Source organism: Cyanistes caeruleus, chromosome 6, assembly GCF_971803275.1.
Source record: "Cyanistes caeruleus chromosome 6, bCyaCae1.hap1.1, whole genome shotgun sequence".
In the NCBI taxonomy this organism is placed as follows: domain Eukaryota; kingdom Metazoa; phylum Chordata; class Aves; order Passeriformes; family Paridae; genus Cyanistes; species Cyanistes caeruleus.
In genome coordinates, this window is record NC_141706.1 from 26,443,676 (window position 1) to 26,457,865 (window position 14,190).

General features: G+C 35.2%; 1 long non-coding RNA gene across 1 annotated transcript in view; it reads right to left on the reverse strand.

The window, feature by feature from the left end:
- Window positions 1-13,526, reverse strand: part of LOC147652537 (uncharacterized) — a 36,398-nt gene extending 22,872 nt beyond the window's left edge. The window contains exons 1-3 of the long non-coding RNA XR_015287782.1: window positions 13,362-13,526; window positions 7,643-7,701; window positions 6,729-6,807 (exon numbers count right to left, since the gene is read on the reverse strand). This is a non-coding gene — a long non-coding RNA (uncharacterized LOC147652537). The remainder of the gene's footprint in view (window positions 1-6,728; window positions 6,808-7,642; window positions 7,702-13,361) is intronic.
- Between the last annotated feature and the right edge of the window lie 664 nt (window positions 13,527-14,190).

Consider the following 14,190-nt stretch of genomic DNA (forward strand, 5'->3'; position numbering starts at 1 on the left):
AACAGATTAGTGGAAGAAAGTGAATTAAGCACAAAATAGTTAATTTTCCCTACATATTAATATTTGTGTTGAGTCAAGTCTAGATTAAAAACACAGTCAATTATTCACCTCAGTTATAGGTTATACGGATGATAAATTCAGGAAATTTGCACCACTGTAACCCAAAAGATGTCCAAACCAATTCCTGCACAAACCTGTTGGTGGCCTTCGTTTTTTTATTTTGGGGTTTTGGGGGGATTTTTTGTTTTGTTTTTTTTAAATCAAAATGGAAGGGCATTATGTATCAGAGACCTGGTTTTTGCACTGTAAAATAAGTTGGAAAAGTGAAGCACAAGTAAATGTTTCACAGCTTGCAGTCACATTGTGTTAAGAATCCCTGAGCAGAAGGATTAAGTTGAAAGCTTCAAATTGGATAAACCAGTGTGACTCACCTGTGAAGACTTTCTAAGTTGTCATGGCACCTGGTTATTCTACCTAGCAACCTTCTACTTCTGTTTAAATTTGCAGAAGTAAGGAAAAAACTATTTCCTCATTACTCTTTTGCAAGTTGGGCTTTCTTTTGCTTATGCAGAAAACAGGAGGGTCCACTTCTGCTTCTTTGCAAAAATTAAAGTTGGTGATTAAACTACCTAAGATGAAATAAGAAATAAAAATAGGTCTACTAATGAGTCCATGGCAACTATAATTCTTTCTTTACCCTCACCTTTGCAGCTAATCCAACCCCTTCTACACTCTCCCACTGGTGCACAGCACGAATATTCACATCTGTTCCAAGGGATTGATTCATCTTGTACAACAGATATTAGAACAAGCAATTCCATGAGGAAGAATAAACATGGGGATGTCTAAGCCACACAGCCAGTGTGACTGGCTACAGCTGGTAGTCAGCTAGCAGCATTCAAGACCAGGAATGATCTAGTGGGTTTAAGGTTTCAGTAAAAAGGAAGGTTTATAATATATATACATTTAGAGCTCTATCTTGCAGCTATTTTTGTGTTCTTATGTTTTCACAAGATGGGGATGCACATGGACAGACCTACCAATTTGGAATTTGTACTGTATTTCCATCCATGCTTCCTTGACTGTTTCTTCTGAAATCAAATTGGGATTTTATTCTTTCTTAATTAAAAAAGCATGCAGAAGTGCAAGCAAGGTTGTGGTATCCTGTAATTTTTTATAACATTGTTAATTTTCTTCAATTTTTAAAAACCAAACAGTTTTTTACCTAATAGACCTCTAGTACTAACAGTTGGAATATACAAGAATTCCGTTTCCTTCTCTTGTTTTTAGTTATGAAAAAGACCTGTTTTATTATTATTTATTATTACTGACTTGTTTTATGGTAATATTTGTTGCAATCTTCTTGCTGCCTTACTGAAGGTTAGCAATTTTCCTCTTTTTGCAGCATGGTAAATTGTGACACTGGTATAACTATCAACATGCCACGGATTTGTGATAGTTGAACCTCTGTTCTGGAATCTAGCTTATGGCAAACAATACAAATATATCTGCTTCAAAAAGAAATGAGAAGTGATTGTTACTAGTGTCAATGTAAATAATAATATGGACTTTTATTCAAAAAAGCAAATTTGAAAAAAGTTCAAATTTGAAGGTGTTTGGAAAAAGCAAAACACAAATCTAGTCTGCCTCAATTTTCTAAAGAAAAATTGAATTAACTACTAAATGTTTACTGTTTATAGTATCACCAAATATAATACATCATATCTTCATCTTTTGATGCAAAAGCCCAGTTGTCTGGACTTCTGTGCATCCTAGAACTTAACTCGCAATCTTTGCATATAATCCATACCATTAATATAATACATGTGGTAAAAAGATATTTTAGTAATAAGCAACTAGCAGTCAGAGCATTTCTCACTTGCAAACTCTAGCCTCAAGCAGATCTCACTGATTCCTTTGCTGCTGATCTATCCCAAGAAAACCTCTTTATTCTTAGCTAAACACAGAGAAATTATCCAGAGATGATGGCTCAGTATGAAATCAATGGACACTGAATAAGCAAAGTGAAAAAATGAAATATGGTAATTATGATTACATTTTGGCTAGCAAACTGTAAGGGGTAGTGTCTTTATTTAGACATTTATAGGGTGATTAAAAAGATTTGCTGTAAGTTATATTACAAATTAAAGAGCTCACTCCAAATAAGTGCAATTGACTTTAGAATCACACATTTCAGGGTATTTTCCCTCCTAATAAAAGAAGAAACAAATACCAAAAACCTTGTTATAATTTCCAGACAAAGAAATAGTACATGGATTTTTACAATACCCATGTGTACTGAAAACAGTAGGAATAACATGTTTAGCAGAAACAACTCTATTGTATTTTCTAATGACAGCATGGTGAGTATCCCATGACAATTTTTGTTAATTTCTTCATTAGGTAACACAATTTCATCATCTTCAATTACCTCTACAGAGACACAGAAGTTTTGAGAAAGATAGATTTTATTTTTTAGTGTCTGTTTCTGAACAGCATGTAAAGAGTAATTTTGCCTCATTTTGAAGTGTTCTGGCAAATTCTGGCATGGTACATTTTCAGAAATTTATTTCAAACCTTTGTTATTCATGGGTCTATTTGTCTATGAAAAGGAAGCTTTCTTATAGTCACAGGGATTTACTTCTTCAGTTTTTTGAAGGGAAAACAAGGGAGGAAAAGTAAAATGCAATTGAAGCACAGCAAAGTGCAGTATTAACAGAAGACAGGTTACATTCTCTGGCTTTGCACTTCTAAGCTCTTTGGAGGAGAATGCACAGAGTTACAAAGAGAACCTAAACTCCCCAGTGTTTAAATTGCATGCCTGCTGAGAACTACAGGCAGGGTGGCAGCTTCCCCCAGCCAGCTTGCTCAGCAGGGATTATACATTTAGGGACTATCTTCAGCACAGAAAGTCTTTGTACATATAAGTCCTATTGAAATAGCCAGCCTAGGATAAAAGTTCTGCTTATGAAATCCTCTGCTTTAAAAAAAAGTGCTTGGACCTTCTCCGAATTCTTTAGAAAGCTGAGTTTGCACTGTGTATCTCAGTGAAGCCAAAGAAACACTGGAAGTCACTTGAGGAGACCAGGATTAGACCCTGTCTATGCAGGACTTTTGGCTTGCTTAAAAGTCTGGCTGAGTTTATTTTTCTGACCAATTGTAAAGACTGTTTCTTTACCTTGCACTTCCACTTTCTGGGAAATTAACCTAAGAGACTAGCTTAAAGCATAGTCTGAAACCAAGGGCTGAAGGAGCCAACTCCAAAGAAAAATGTTTTTCTAATTTATCCTAAAAATGATGAAGCCTTGCATATGAAAACTCTTTTTTTCCTGCTTTATATTATGTATTCTAAAGTCTCACATGAAAAAAACAACTCGACTTGCTCTTCCTCTCTTGTAGCTACATATTTGAAAACTTTACTTAAATAAGTTTTTTGAAACAGTAAGAAATTATAGGCACATCAAAAAATAAAATATTATTACAATAATATGGATGAATGAATGTGACTGTTTGGAACTTTCCAACAAAACATCTTTTCACTGGAACTGCATTGTTCCTTAGGACTAAAAACTCCTCATTAATTTTTTTGATTTTGCTAGATGGTTTTAAGCCTGCTATAGACTTTTAGTCTAAACATGATCCTAAAATATCTAGTATAGAAACTATACTACATTTGTTTGTGTTCAAATATCTGAGTGATATAATATTCTTCTGAGATCTTTCCTACATCTTATTGATTGATACATCTCACTGCACTTTCTGTAACATTTCCAAATAACCTACTTGTTTTGAGTGAGTCCTAAATTACAAATACAGTTATGTATAGAAGTCATTAGGTAGGATGATAACAAACTAAACCAATCTTTTAATTTTGTTTTCTTTTAATATAATTTGCAAAAAAAAACCCCAACAAACAATTTCCAGTTTAGGTTTTATACTTTGGTTTGTTTGAGAAAGACAAATTGAATAATTGCTTTTGAAAAGTTAAGGCATTAGAAAATTTGAGCCATTTCAAAAACAAATTACATTTATTATGAAAAAAATTCTTCTTTTAAATGGTTTTGGTTTTGAGTAGTATTGCATTTGAAAGTGTGGAAAGGACAATAGAAAACATGTTAATAGGACAAAGATTTCATATCATAACAGAGAGAACATTGATTGAATGAATGCATTGAATAGAATGATGCAGTCATTAAATTTTGTAGGTCAAGATAAAACTTCTCTCATTCCATTTTTCTAATGCCAGACCTAGTTCTCTGGTGTTTATTGCCCCCTCCAAGGTTTATTTTTACCCCCTGTCTAATACAGGCCTCGAACTATGTCATGTTTCTGTCTGCTACGTAGTAAGAAGACACCAAAATAAATTTAAATTGCCTTTCTCTAATAGTGGTTATATTCTAAATGGAACAGCACTAAGAGTTGATTAGAACCAGATTTTAATACATTCATTAAAATAATAGTGAAGTCTAGAAGCAATAGCACCACAAATAGTTCTAATAATTCTCGCTCTGCAGACTCTCTTAGAAGGAATTGACAAGAGCTGCCAATTCAAAGCAAACATTGATGTGTGAATGCAGAGAGACTTAGATTTACTTGCTTTAAGGTATCACCACTACTCATTTATCCACACAGGTCTTCCTGTGAGGCCAGATACACCACACAAACACTAAAAACAGCAAGTGAAATCTGTACTGCTAAGAGGTAATGTACCAGAAGGCTGAGATTCAGGACGATCTGGACAGGTTGGAGAGTGGGACAAAGAGGAATCTAAAGAAGTTCAAGAAAGCCAAATGCAGGGTCCTTCACCTGGAGAAGAATAAATCCATGCCCTAAGACAGGCTGGGGGTTGAACTGCTGGAAATCAGCCCTGCAGAGGATGGTGGACCCTTATGCACCCTTATCCTGGGGTGCATTAGGAAAGCACCGCCAGTAGCTCTCAGGAGGTGATCCTGCCCCTCTGCTCAGCCCTGGTGAGGCACATCTGGAGTCCTGTGTCCAATTCCAAGCTTCTCAGGACAAGAGAGACTTGGAGCTCCTGGAACAGGTTCAGTGGAGGGCTACAAGGATGATTAAGGGGCTGGAGCATCTCTCTTAGAAGGAGCTGGGCCTGTTCAGCCTCAGGAAGAGATGACTGAGCAGGATCTTGTCAATGTACACAATATCTGAAGGGCAGGGGTCAGGAGGGTGGAGCCAGTCTCTTTCCAGTGGTGCCCAGCTACAGGATAATGGACAATGGACAAAAAGGTGCAGCATAGGATGTTTAATCTAAATATGAGGAGAAAAGTCTTTTAGGGTGGAAGAGTGCTGAAATAGGCTGCCCAGGGAGATTGTGGAGTCTCCTTCTCTCAAAATATTCAGTCCCATCTGGACACAATCCTGTACAACCTGCTCTAGGTGAACTTGCTTTAGCAATGGAGTTGGACTAGATGATGTCCAGAGGTACCTTCCAGTCCCAGCTGTTCTTTGGTAACTAAAACAGTGAAAGCTGCACTCTTCTAAGAGGAACAGGGACAAGAATCTGACAGACCATAATCCACCAGACAGGATTTTTCTAGTCCTTTTGTTTTCTTTCTTTCTGTACTATCTCCTAGGGTTTTTTTCTCAGTATGCATCTCTTTGTCTCACAATAAATACTTGAAATGATGCTTAACTACAGGAATAAAGGAGAGTTTAATCTAACTAAATTGCAAATGATTTACAAAAAAGCATTTTTCCATCTTCTTTACAGTGGAAGAGAATTGTTGCTTTAGCATTTAGCACATGGCATTTAGGAGTACATCAAAACCAACTACAAACCTATGTTTCAGCTGGGAAAATGGGAATAATTAACATGCTTATACACTGACATATTTTAACTGTCTCAGGGCATTTAAAAATGCTGTTATTTTTTTTTTTTTATTTTTACTTTTAGCAAGAGACTTTAAAAAAAAAAAGAAAAATAGGTCTGAGAAAGTATGTAAAATTTGTATTTAATGATGTCTTTGGGTAGCTAGCAGTAAATTAGTTACAGAGATAAATGGTAGGTGTTTTCCCATTTACACACTCATAAAAATAAAGATTTAGTTCAGTAGCATGCAGTTCCCTTACTGCAAATTTTATCCTAATGTATGTGAAAAAAGGATAAAGTGGGGCTTATCATAAATTTTTCATTTTCTGATTTTAATATTTTTGATCTGTAGTCATAGATCTTTTAAGGGAATTGTTTATATGAATAACAAATATCTCAGTCAGTTCACTTGATTTATTACACAGATAGCATTCTAATTAAACCCTATAACAGAAATCCCTTTTCTAGAAATGCTAAATGCTATTCTAATCCACACCTTAATGAGGACAATACTTAATTAAGACCACCTAGATTTATTAATTTTTCTAACTGGAAATCTGAACCCAAACATAATTTCACTTAGCCGGTTTATATCATACAGATAAAACTGAGATTTCAGCACAGGAGTTCATGGCTCCCCCTCACAAATTCAAGTGGACTAAAAGACATTTGTACATGAAGATAAGCGATTTATATGTTCTTTTTCTTTTTAACTGAAACAAAGCTGTTAATGTCAAAAGAGCAGATGTCAGCCAAACTGTATATTAGTCAAATGAGAACCGTTTGAAAGGCACAATTGTGAAAGAGTTCATCACAATTATCTGTTGCATACTGTCAGTAAATTAACATTTTCTGTTTGCAACTGCTGTTGGTTATGATCAAAAAGGCAGAGATTTTTTACCTGATGACCATATCCTGTGCTGCTGATACAACATTTCAGTGTAAAAAGTGTTCAATGCACAGATTCCTAAAATCCCTGTCTGAAGTGGTAGAAAAAAAAGTGCACTTAATATTCTTGTTAACTAACAGTATGAACCACATTTATGTATTTTACTGCTCATTTAACATTAATGTACCCTTATTTGTGGCTTATTTGGATAAACTTTCAGCTCTTACTTAATGGCTAGTATGTTGCAGTAAAAAAATATGGGTGTGGGTATAGCAAATTATATGTGTGTATAAAATAAAATGCATGAATAAAAATTGATTAATTTATAATAACAATATCAAGATAATACATATATAAATAATAGCAAATTGATAAATAATAACTAATTTTTTGTATAAAGTAAATGTATGTATAAAAAAATATGTATGGAACAAGAGGAGAAAAAGGCAGGATTTCAATATCATGTATATTATTATGAAAACTAATTTCAATAAGCACAAACTGCTTTACCTTTGTAGCTGCTTTCCAAAATATTACAATTCTGTTTATTTTCTGATATTTATGAATTAAATCAGTATTTAGTGCTCTTGCTGATCCCTTCCTAAGATAATTTATGTCAAGTGAGAAGTCTGGAAATTAGATGATTTGTGAATTGTAGTGTATAGAGCATCAGTTTTTACTTTTGCTATCATTAATTCTTTATAATGAAAACTTATGAAAACTATTTACTTGGACTGTACTCTATATTTTGGCATTAGGTTTATTTTGTGTCATTTAGCATTATTGAATGCAAAACTCAGTCTTCTGCAAAGGGAGGAATATTGCCCTGGTGAGTTTAGTTAAATTAGCATCATTTATAATGGTTTCAAGTTCCTTTGAAAACTGGTGATCCACACATGAAAGATATTAACTTTTTAACTCCTTACCATTTGTTGAAGTATATGAATTCTGCTTTCGGGAAATATCAACAGTAATATATGTAAAACTGAAATAAATATATAAGCAAATAAAGACATGGTCAGACTTTACATAAATGGGAACAACATTTGCACATGCTAACAAACTTCAAAGGTTAATGGTTGGTTTATGTTATTTTAATCAGTATTAAACAAATGCAAACTCACAAAAATAAGTGTGCTGTCCTCCTCTCCCACTTTAAGCCGTAAGCATGAGTGCATCCAGACCCATACTCTACACAGTAGAATAAATACTCTATTACACCTTGTCATCAAGTCTTGTTAAACCACATTCACATTTAACACTGAACTTTGTTAACACACTGGTTTATATCAGTAAAATCCATCGTAGTTCCTCTCTTATGAGTGAAGTGCATCACAGCATTTGCAACACACCTCCTGTCTGTATATAGCAACACATGCATGATACAACAGGCCTATCTTTTCTGCACTGTTATTTGGAGAGCTCTTCTAAAACTGGATGGCTTGCTCCACCGATAGACCCCTCAAATAAAATTTTCTTATTTTCTCTTTGGGTGCATTTCTTTTCAGCGTCTCCATGTCTCAGTTACCCTAATAGCACTTAACATGTCTGTTCAAGGGTGAGCTCATCTTTTTTTATGACAGTAATCACAGGTGCACACAGCCTGCCACATAAGGTCTTGCTGATGATGTTGTACAACAACACTTCTGTTTTCCTATCTGCACTTTGCCTCAAGCATATCAGAAGTATATTGACCTTTTTCTCAGGTATATCACATTTATAATTCATAAACTTCTGGTGAGCTAGTACACCTATTTCTGCCCTCTCCTTTTCAACTAAACACACTACAGCTTATAAAAGAATGTTATCCTATAACTTGATGCATTAAATCTCTCCATTTTCATTATTCCAGTACTTTTTACTATTAATATTTTGTGAAATGTTACAGCAGGCTTCTGTAGTTCAGGATCATATGTCTTAATCATTTGTCATCCCTAGAAAAGACTCAAGTTAATAAATAGCAAGAAGCTTCATGCTTACAAGTGAAAGTGACAGAGACAGAACGGAGTTGATTTATTCTGAATTCTTTTTGTTCTAATGAGTCAATTTTTAATTCATTTGGAACAATTTCTCAGGAGCAACCTCAAAAATTAAGCTAATTTAAGAAAACCTTCTTTATAAATACCCTTTGGTGTAAGGACACTGGCAGATACCTTGTGTTTAAAATTTAGAACGTCAGCCATGTTGAGTAAGTTGATTTTATACCCTGAGTACCAAACAGCTTCCCAGTTAACACAGAATACCAAATGTATGTTTCCCAGAGGAAAATAAATAAGGAAGATAATCCATATATATGGATATATATTTCTGCTATAAATATGAACCAAGCTTCTCTTGAAGGACTTGTTATTCATACATGCATTTCACTGCATCTGGTATACCTTGCAATGAAATACCATGCAACTCACATTAGGAAAATTCAGGCATTTTATGAGTAATATGCTAGGTGGGTGACAAGCCTGAAATTATTCTATTCCACAGTGATCACAAGAATAAGCCAAAACTCAACCAGTGTTGGCCTCAAAAAGTTAGAGACAATATAAATATGGCAATGGTCCAAGGCTCTTATGGTTTTCAGGGTAAGGAAAACATAAGAAAGGCAGTAACAATCAGAAAAATAGAAAGGAACTTCAGGCTCCCAGCTGTGATCAGCATCACCCTTTCAGTGAGATTCATGGGTTTAGACTGAGTTTGAGAAACTTTTCAAGAATTAAACTTTCAAATGGTTTGAGATTCTGTGCAAAATTTTTAATGCAGGCACTACTGAGAAATTTAGCTAAAAAGTTATTTTGCTGGGTGGTCAACCAGTCTCCAAAGCTGAGAAGGAACTTTTATGTTTGGTTTCTTTTCTTCTGCGCATATACTTCTTTGTGTATTTACTGTATATAGCTTTATTATTAGTTTTACAAGCATATGTTGCAAAACATAAAGCAGTGATGTATGCATGTTTATAGTCAGCAATTTCAACTTTATCTATGTTTCATAATAATGCTCACATTTGTATCTAGTGATTTTTTTGGTTAACAATTTGATGGATAGCCAGGGCACTAAACTGAAGATTGATTAGAAGTCCAAATGAAGCCCAAAAGCACTAATGCATCAGTTCTCCCTACATTGCCATATGGGTGCTGTCTTCCAGCTTTTTCTGCTATCTGTCTCTTTTCACTCTTGAGTTCTTGATCTCCCTTCCAAAGAATCTCAGCCTATCACTCCAAGTTTCTGGCCAACTGCGATGGCATGGACACAGTGCCACATCTCACTCGGATTGGTGCCATTTTTAGCATAGAAATTTCAATATCAAACATATTTGCTAATTCAGCCCTGCTTCTCTTTTAAAAACTTTGTATACGTATGTTTTTTAAGCAGAAAGAAATATAAGAGTCTCTTTAAAAATGTGTCTGTCTATATCTTACTATCTCATCTAAAGTAAGTTTTAAAGTATGTCTCTTTTTTGGTGGTGAGATAAAAATTTACTTTTTGGGCAGCAAAATGGATTATAAACATAACTGAGAGAGAAAAGTAATTATGGAGGGGGTTCCAATTTGGCACAAGAAATGCAGCATAGCCAGGGGACTGTGCCAGTGAGCAGTGAAAATATTGGTGCCAACGAATCTTGTAATGTTGTCATTAAGCCCACTTGTTATTGTTTATCTTCTGGTTGATCATCATCATTTGTCATCCAATTCCTAGCAAAGCATCACATTGCACTCCCAAGTTGATTTCTCACTGTATGATTACTCAGTGTTGGGATTGCTGAGCGCCTGTCTGCTTATGGCTGGATGCAGGCTGAAAGGTTGGCTGCTGTGTGAAGCTAAAGGTAACTGCCAAAATATGTAACTACTACCAGTTTAGTCCTCATAGAGATTTTTTGAGATTTCTTTAGATTTTAGCTTGCCCATAGGAGTCTCTTTATAGGCATGATTTTTTCTTTATTTATAGTGAAGCTTTGGCTTAAGTCAAAAGACAGAAAGCTGCTTCCTGGTGAACCATTCAGAGGAGGTTGCCTCTATGTGACAGTCTGTTTCTCCAGAAAGATAATGTTGCTCCTTTGCATCTACACATATACGTGCTCAAATTTGCCATACATTTTCAGGTGAAAAAAATCCAGCCTACCCAGGAAGACTCACTGCTTTAAATAAACAGTGGGCTTCTAAACAACTTTTACAGAAGGGCAGAGACTTACCCTTAAAAATAGATTCCCTAAAAACCCAAAACCTCCACCAGCATTCAACCTTCACAACTGGAAGTTGTGCTTGTAGATACCTTTAGAACTGAAAGAGAAAAGAAGGTTCTTTTCCTCATGTAGTCTCTGGTAGTAAAATGTTTTATAGCTGCTAGGTTGGTCCCAGAGCTAGAGTCACTCTAGAAATGGAATGGCAATGCACAAACACACACATACAGACACACACACACACCCCCACACTTGCACTTAAATATATCAGTAATAAACATCATATCACCCCTGCTTCAAAATTTTCTTTTGCATTGTGGTTCAGAAAAAAACCCAGAGGATTTCCTGCTACTCCACTGTGGTTCAGTTGTTATTTTTAAGTAAAAAATATGGCTGGAGCATTTAAGCCATACTTAGACCCATAATATTTTGTTCTTTAGTATACATATTAAAGAGGTTTCAGCAGAATTGTAGACAATATAAATTATTAGAAGAACCACTCTGTGTAACAGTAATATTGAATCATCTTTTCACAGAGGTTGCAAAGAACAAATCAATGAAGTTTTTCCCAATAAATTAGTGTCAGGCAGAGGAAAATTGCAGAAAGTGGAAATGGATACACATAGGTAAACCCATGTCACAGAGACAGTCCATTGGCAACAGTTGGATGATTCTAGAAAAATAGGAGAACATTTGGAGCAAGATATAAAATGAAATGTTGAAGAAAGATGGAAATTGTCATGAGAAACTGATATTGGAGGTCTTTTCAGGAATCACAGTTGGACTGGGAAAATTTCTCACAATAATGAAAATTTCATGATGTTCTCAAGATAATTTAAAAGAAAATAAGAATTATTTCTTGACTTCATAGTTTCTGAGTTTCTTAAATTACTAGAATCTAATTTTCCCAGCCTTTTAATACTGAGAGGCATCTGATTTTTTGGGGGTTTTTTATTTATTTTTTTTTACAGCAGATATGCTGATTTAAAATTGTTTCATCAGAAACACAAAATTGCAAAAATTGTCAGGAGAAAACAATTATAAGAATTTATTTTCATATTCTGATTAATTTATTCTTCTGCATTTGTAGGTAAAAATTAGTAACCTCCTCTCACCTAACTGAAAAGGTATTAATTAATTATCTTGCTTTGATGCATTTATTAAATATGAATTATGAACCACAGCATTGCTTTCAAAATTGTCTTTGTCAAAAAAAAAAAAGCCTGAAGTCACAGCTTTGCATCACAAGGCATTTTTTGAGCCGATATTCCATTATCCACACACAAATAATTTTCATCAATGCTCATCTTTGCAAGGACATCCTGTTTCTCTAATAATGAATTATGCACATTTTATTATCAATTGTGATTTAATTATATAACCATCATATTAAGACTGATTAGTTTTAATACCAAAGGATTGTCATCCTCTAACTGACTTCTTGCCATGTTTATGAACTTTGTTTTGTGCAAGGAAATTCTGCAGTTTGTATTAATTTTGTTTAATTCATCATTGTCCTGGTTTAGGGTAATTTGGGAGAAAACTTCCAAATGGGGTCCCTCCAGAAAGTAAATTCAAGCGGCCTCTCCCCATAACATCACCCCAGGACAATCATTAAAAAATATGTTTCATTTGGAAAAAAGTCTTTTCACAGAAGTCAAGTTCTTTATTGTGCCATAGAATCTTTTAGGATAGAACTAGGATTGTTAAAGTGAAATTTGTCACTTTAGATTGCAATCACAAGAGTTGTTTCACTTAAATCTGAATTAAGCCTTAAAACCAAATTTTAATTTAACATTCTGCTAAGTAGAGTACAAAACAAGCCATAAGTATGGGGCTGCTTTTACAGAGAAATTCCATGGAGAACCTTTTTTACATCCAACAGAGTTGTTTGACAAGGTACATTATATAATGAACTATAGGCCCATAAGATTTGAAGAATGTAGGATAGTGGTTTGGTTTTTTTTTCATAAGATATGCAGTCCTCTTAAGTTATGTCTGTTTGCAACTCCATTATCCTTTCTCCAAGGAGATTGTGGTTTCTTCCCATCATTGCTAGCAAGTAAGTGGCCCTGAGGTACCTTCTGCCTAATGGCAGAGAGTTAAAGAGAAAGCAGATCCACAAAATTTCTTTCTCTTTTTCATGTAAAATAGGAAATGTATGTACAAGGCTCATCTCTGTGTGTAGATAGATGTGCTTAGGTGTAAGCCAGGAAAAATATAAAGAAAACAATGTCTCCTTGGACATTTAATTAGTTAACAAAGCTTGCTAAGTTCCTGTAATCGATATATATGTATTTAAGAATAACTTTTTGTCATGGGGTGACTTTACCTTTAAGATAGCTTTGGGAGCTAAGGAAATTGAAGCTGCTGGTGGCTGATGGGAGTCCTTCCTTCTGACCAATTATCAGTCATTTCTAAGAATTGACAGCAGTTTTGACCATTGAAAAGTGAGATCAACTTGTGAACCCTACCTTAAGATGTAAAGCCAGAGCTCTCTTGTTCTCTCTGGGTTTCCTGCCTCTGACAAGGTAACAAGGCTCTGTCTCGGCCTCCTCCTCCAACTCCAGGCCGGACAAGGCCGCAGAGGGCAGGGGGAGAGAAATGGAGCTGGCCGGCCTGGCTTGGTTTGTAGTTTCTGCTCAACTGAAACCTGACACCATGAACACTTGCAGCTTTCCATGACTTTAATTCTTTTACTGCCTGGATAAAACATACAGATTACTCCTTTTTCCCAGAGAGACAGAGGGAGAGACAATCAACACGAAGAAGACATCATAAAACCATCAAAGACAGTGAAGAAAAGAGTTAAGTTTTAGATGGGGAAGAGAGAATAAGGAGATGCTTTATAAGCTGAAATATTTTTCTGTTAAAGCTATGGAGATGGACAATAATGTTCTGAAAAAAACCTCCTTTAATACATAACAGAGTATATAGGGAGAAATGGAGTGTTCGAAGTGTGGATTTTGAGCAAAAGGTAGAGTAATTGTGATACAGTGAGGTGCTGGAACAGAGTGAGGCGAAGTAATAGTTGAAGATCTGGGGCCTTGAGAGACAAAGAGAAAACTTCTGTTTCCAGAGAAGCTCACAGAGACAGATGAAGAGAACTTTTGCCTTTGAATAACTCATCCTTAAAAATGATATCCCTAGACTCATTGACCCATAACACACCTCAGAGTGATGTGAAATGGGAAGAGAGAACTGATGGCAGAATTTCCGGGCAGCTGGCATCAGAGAAATAGAAAGCTATAGTTTTCTTGTGAGAAACTCCATAGTTTAGCAGAAGAAGATTTCTGTTTCTCT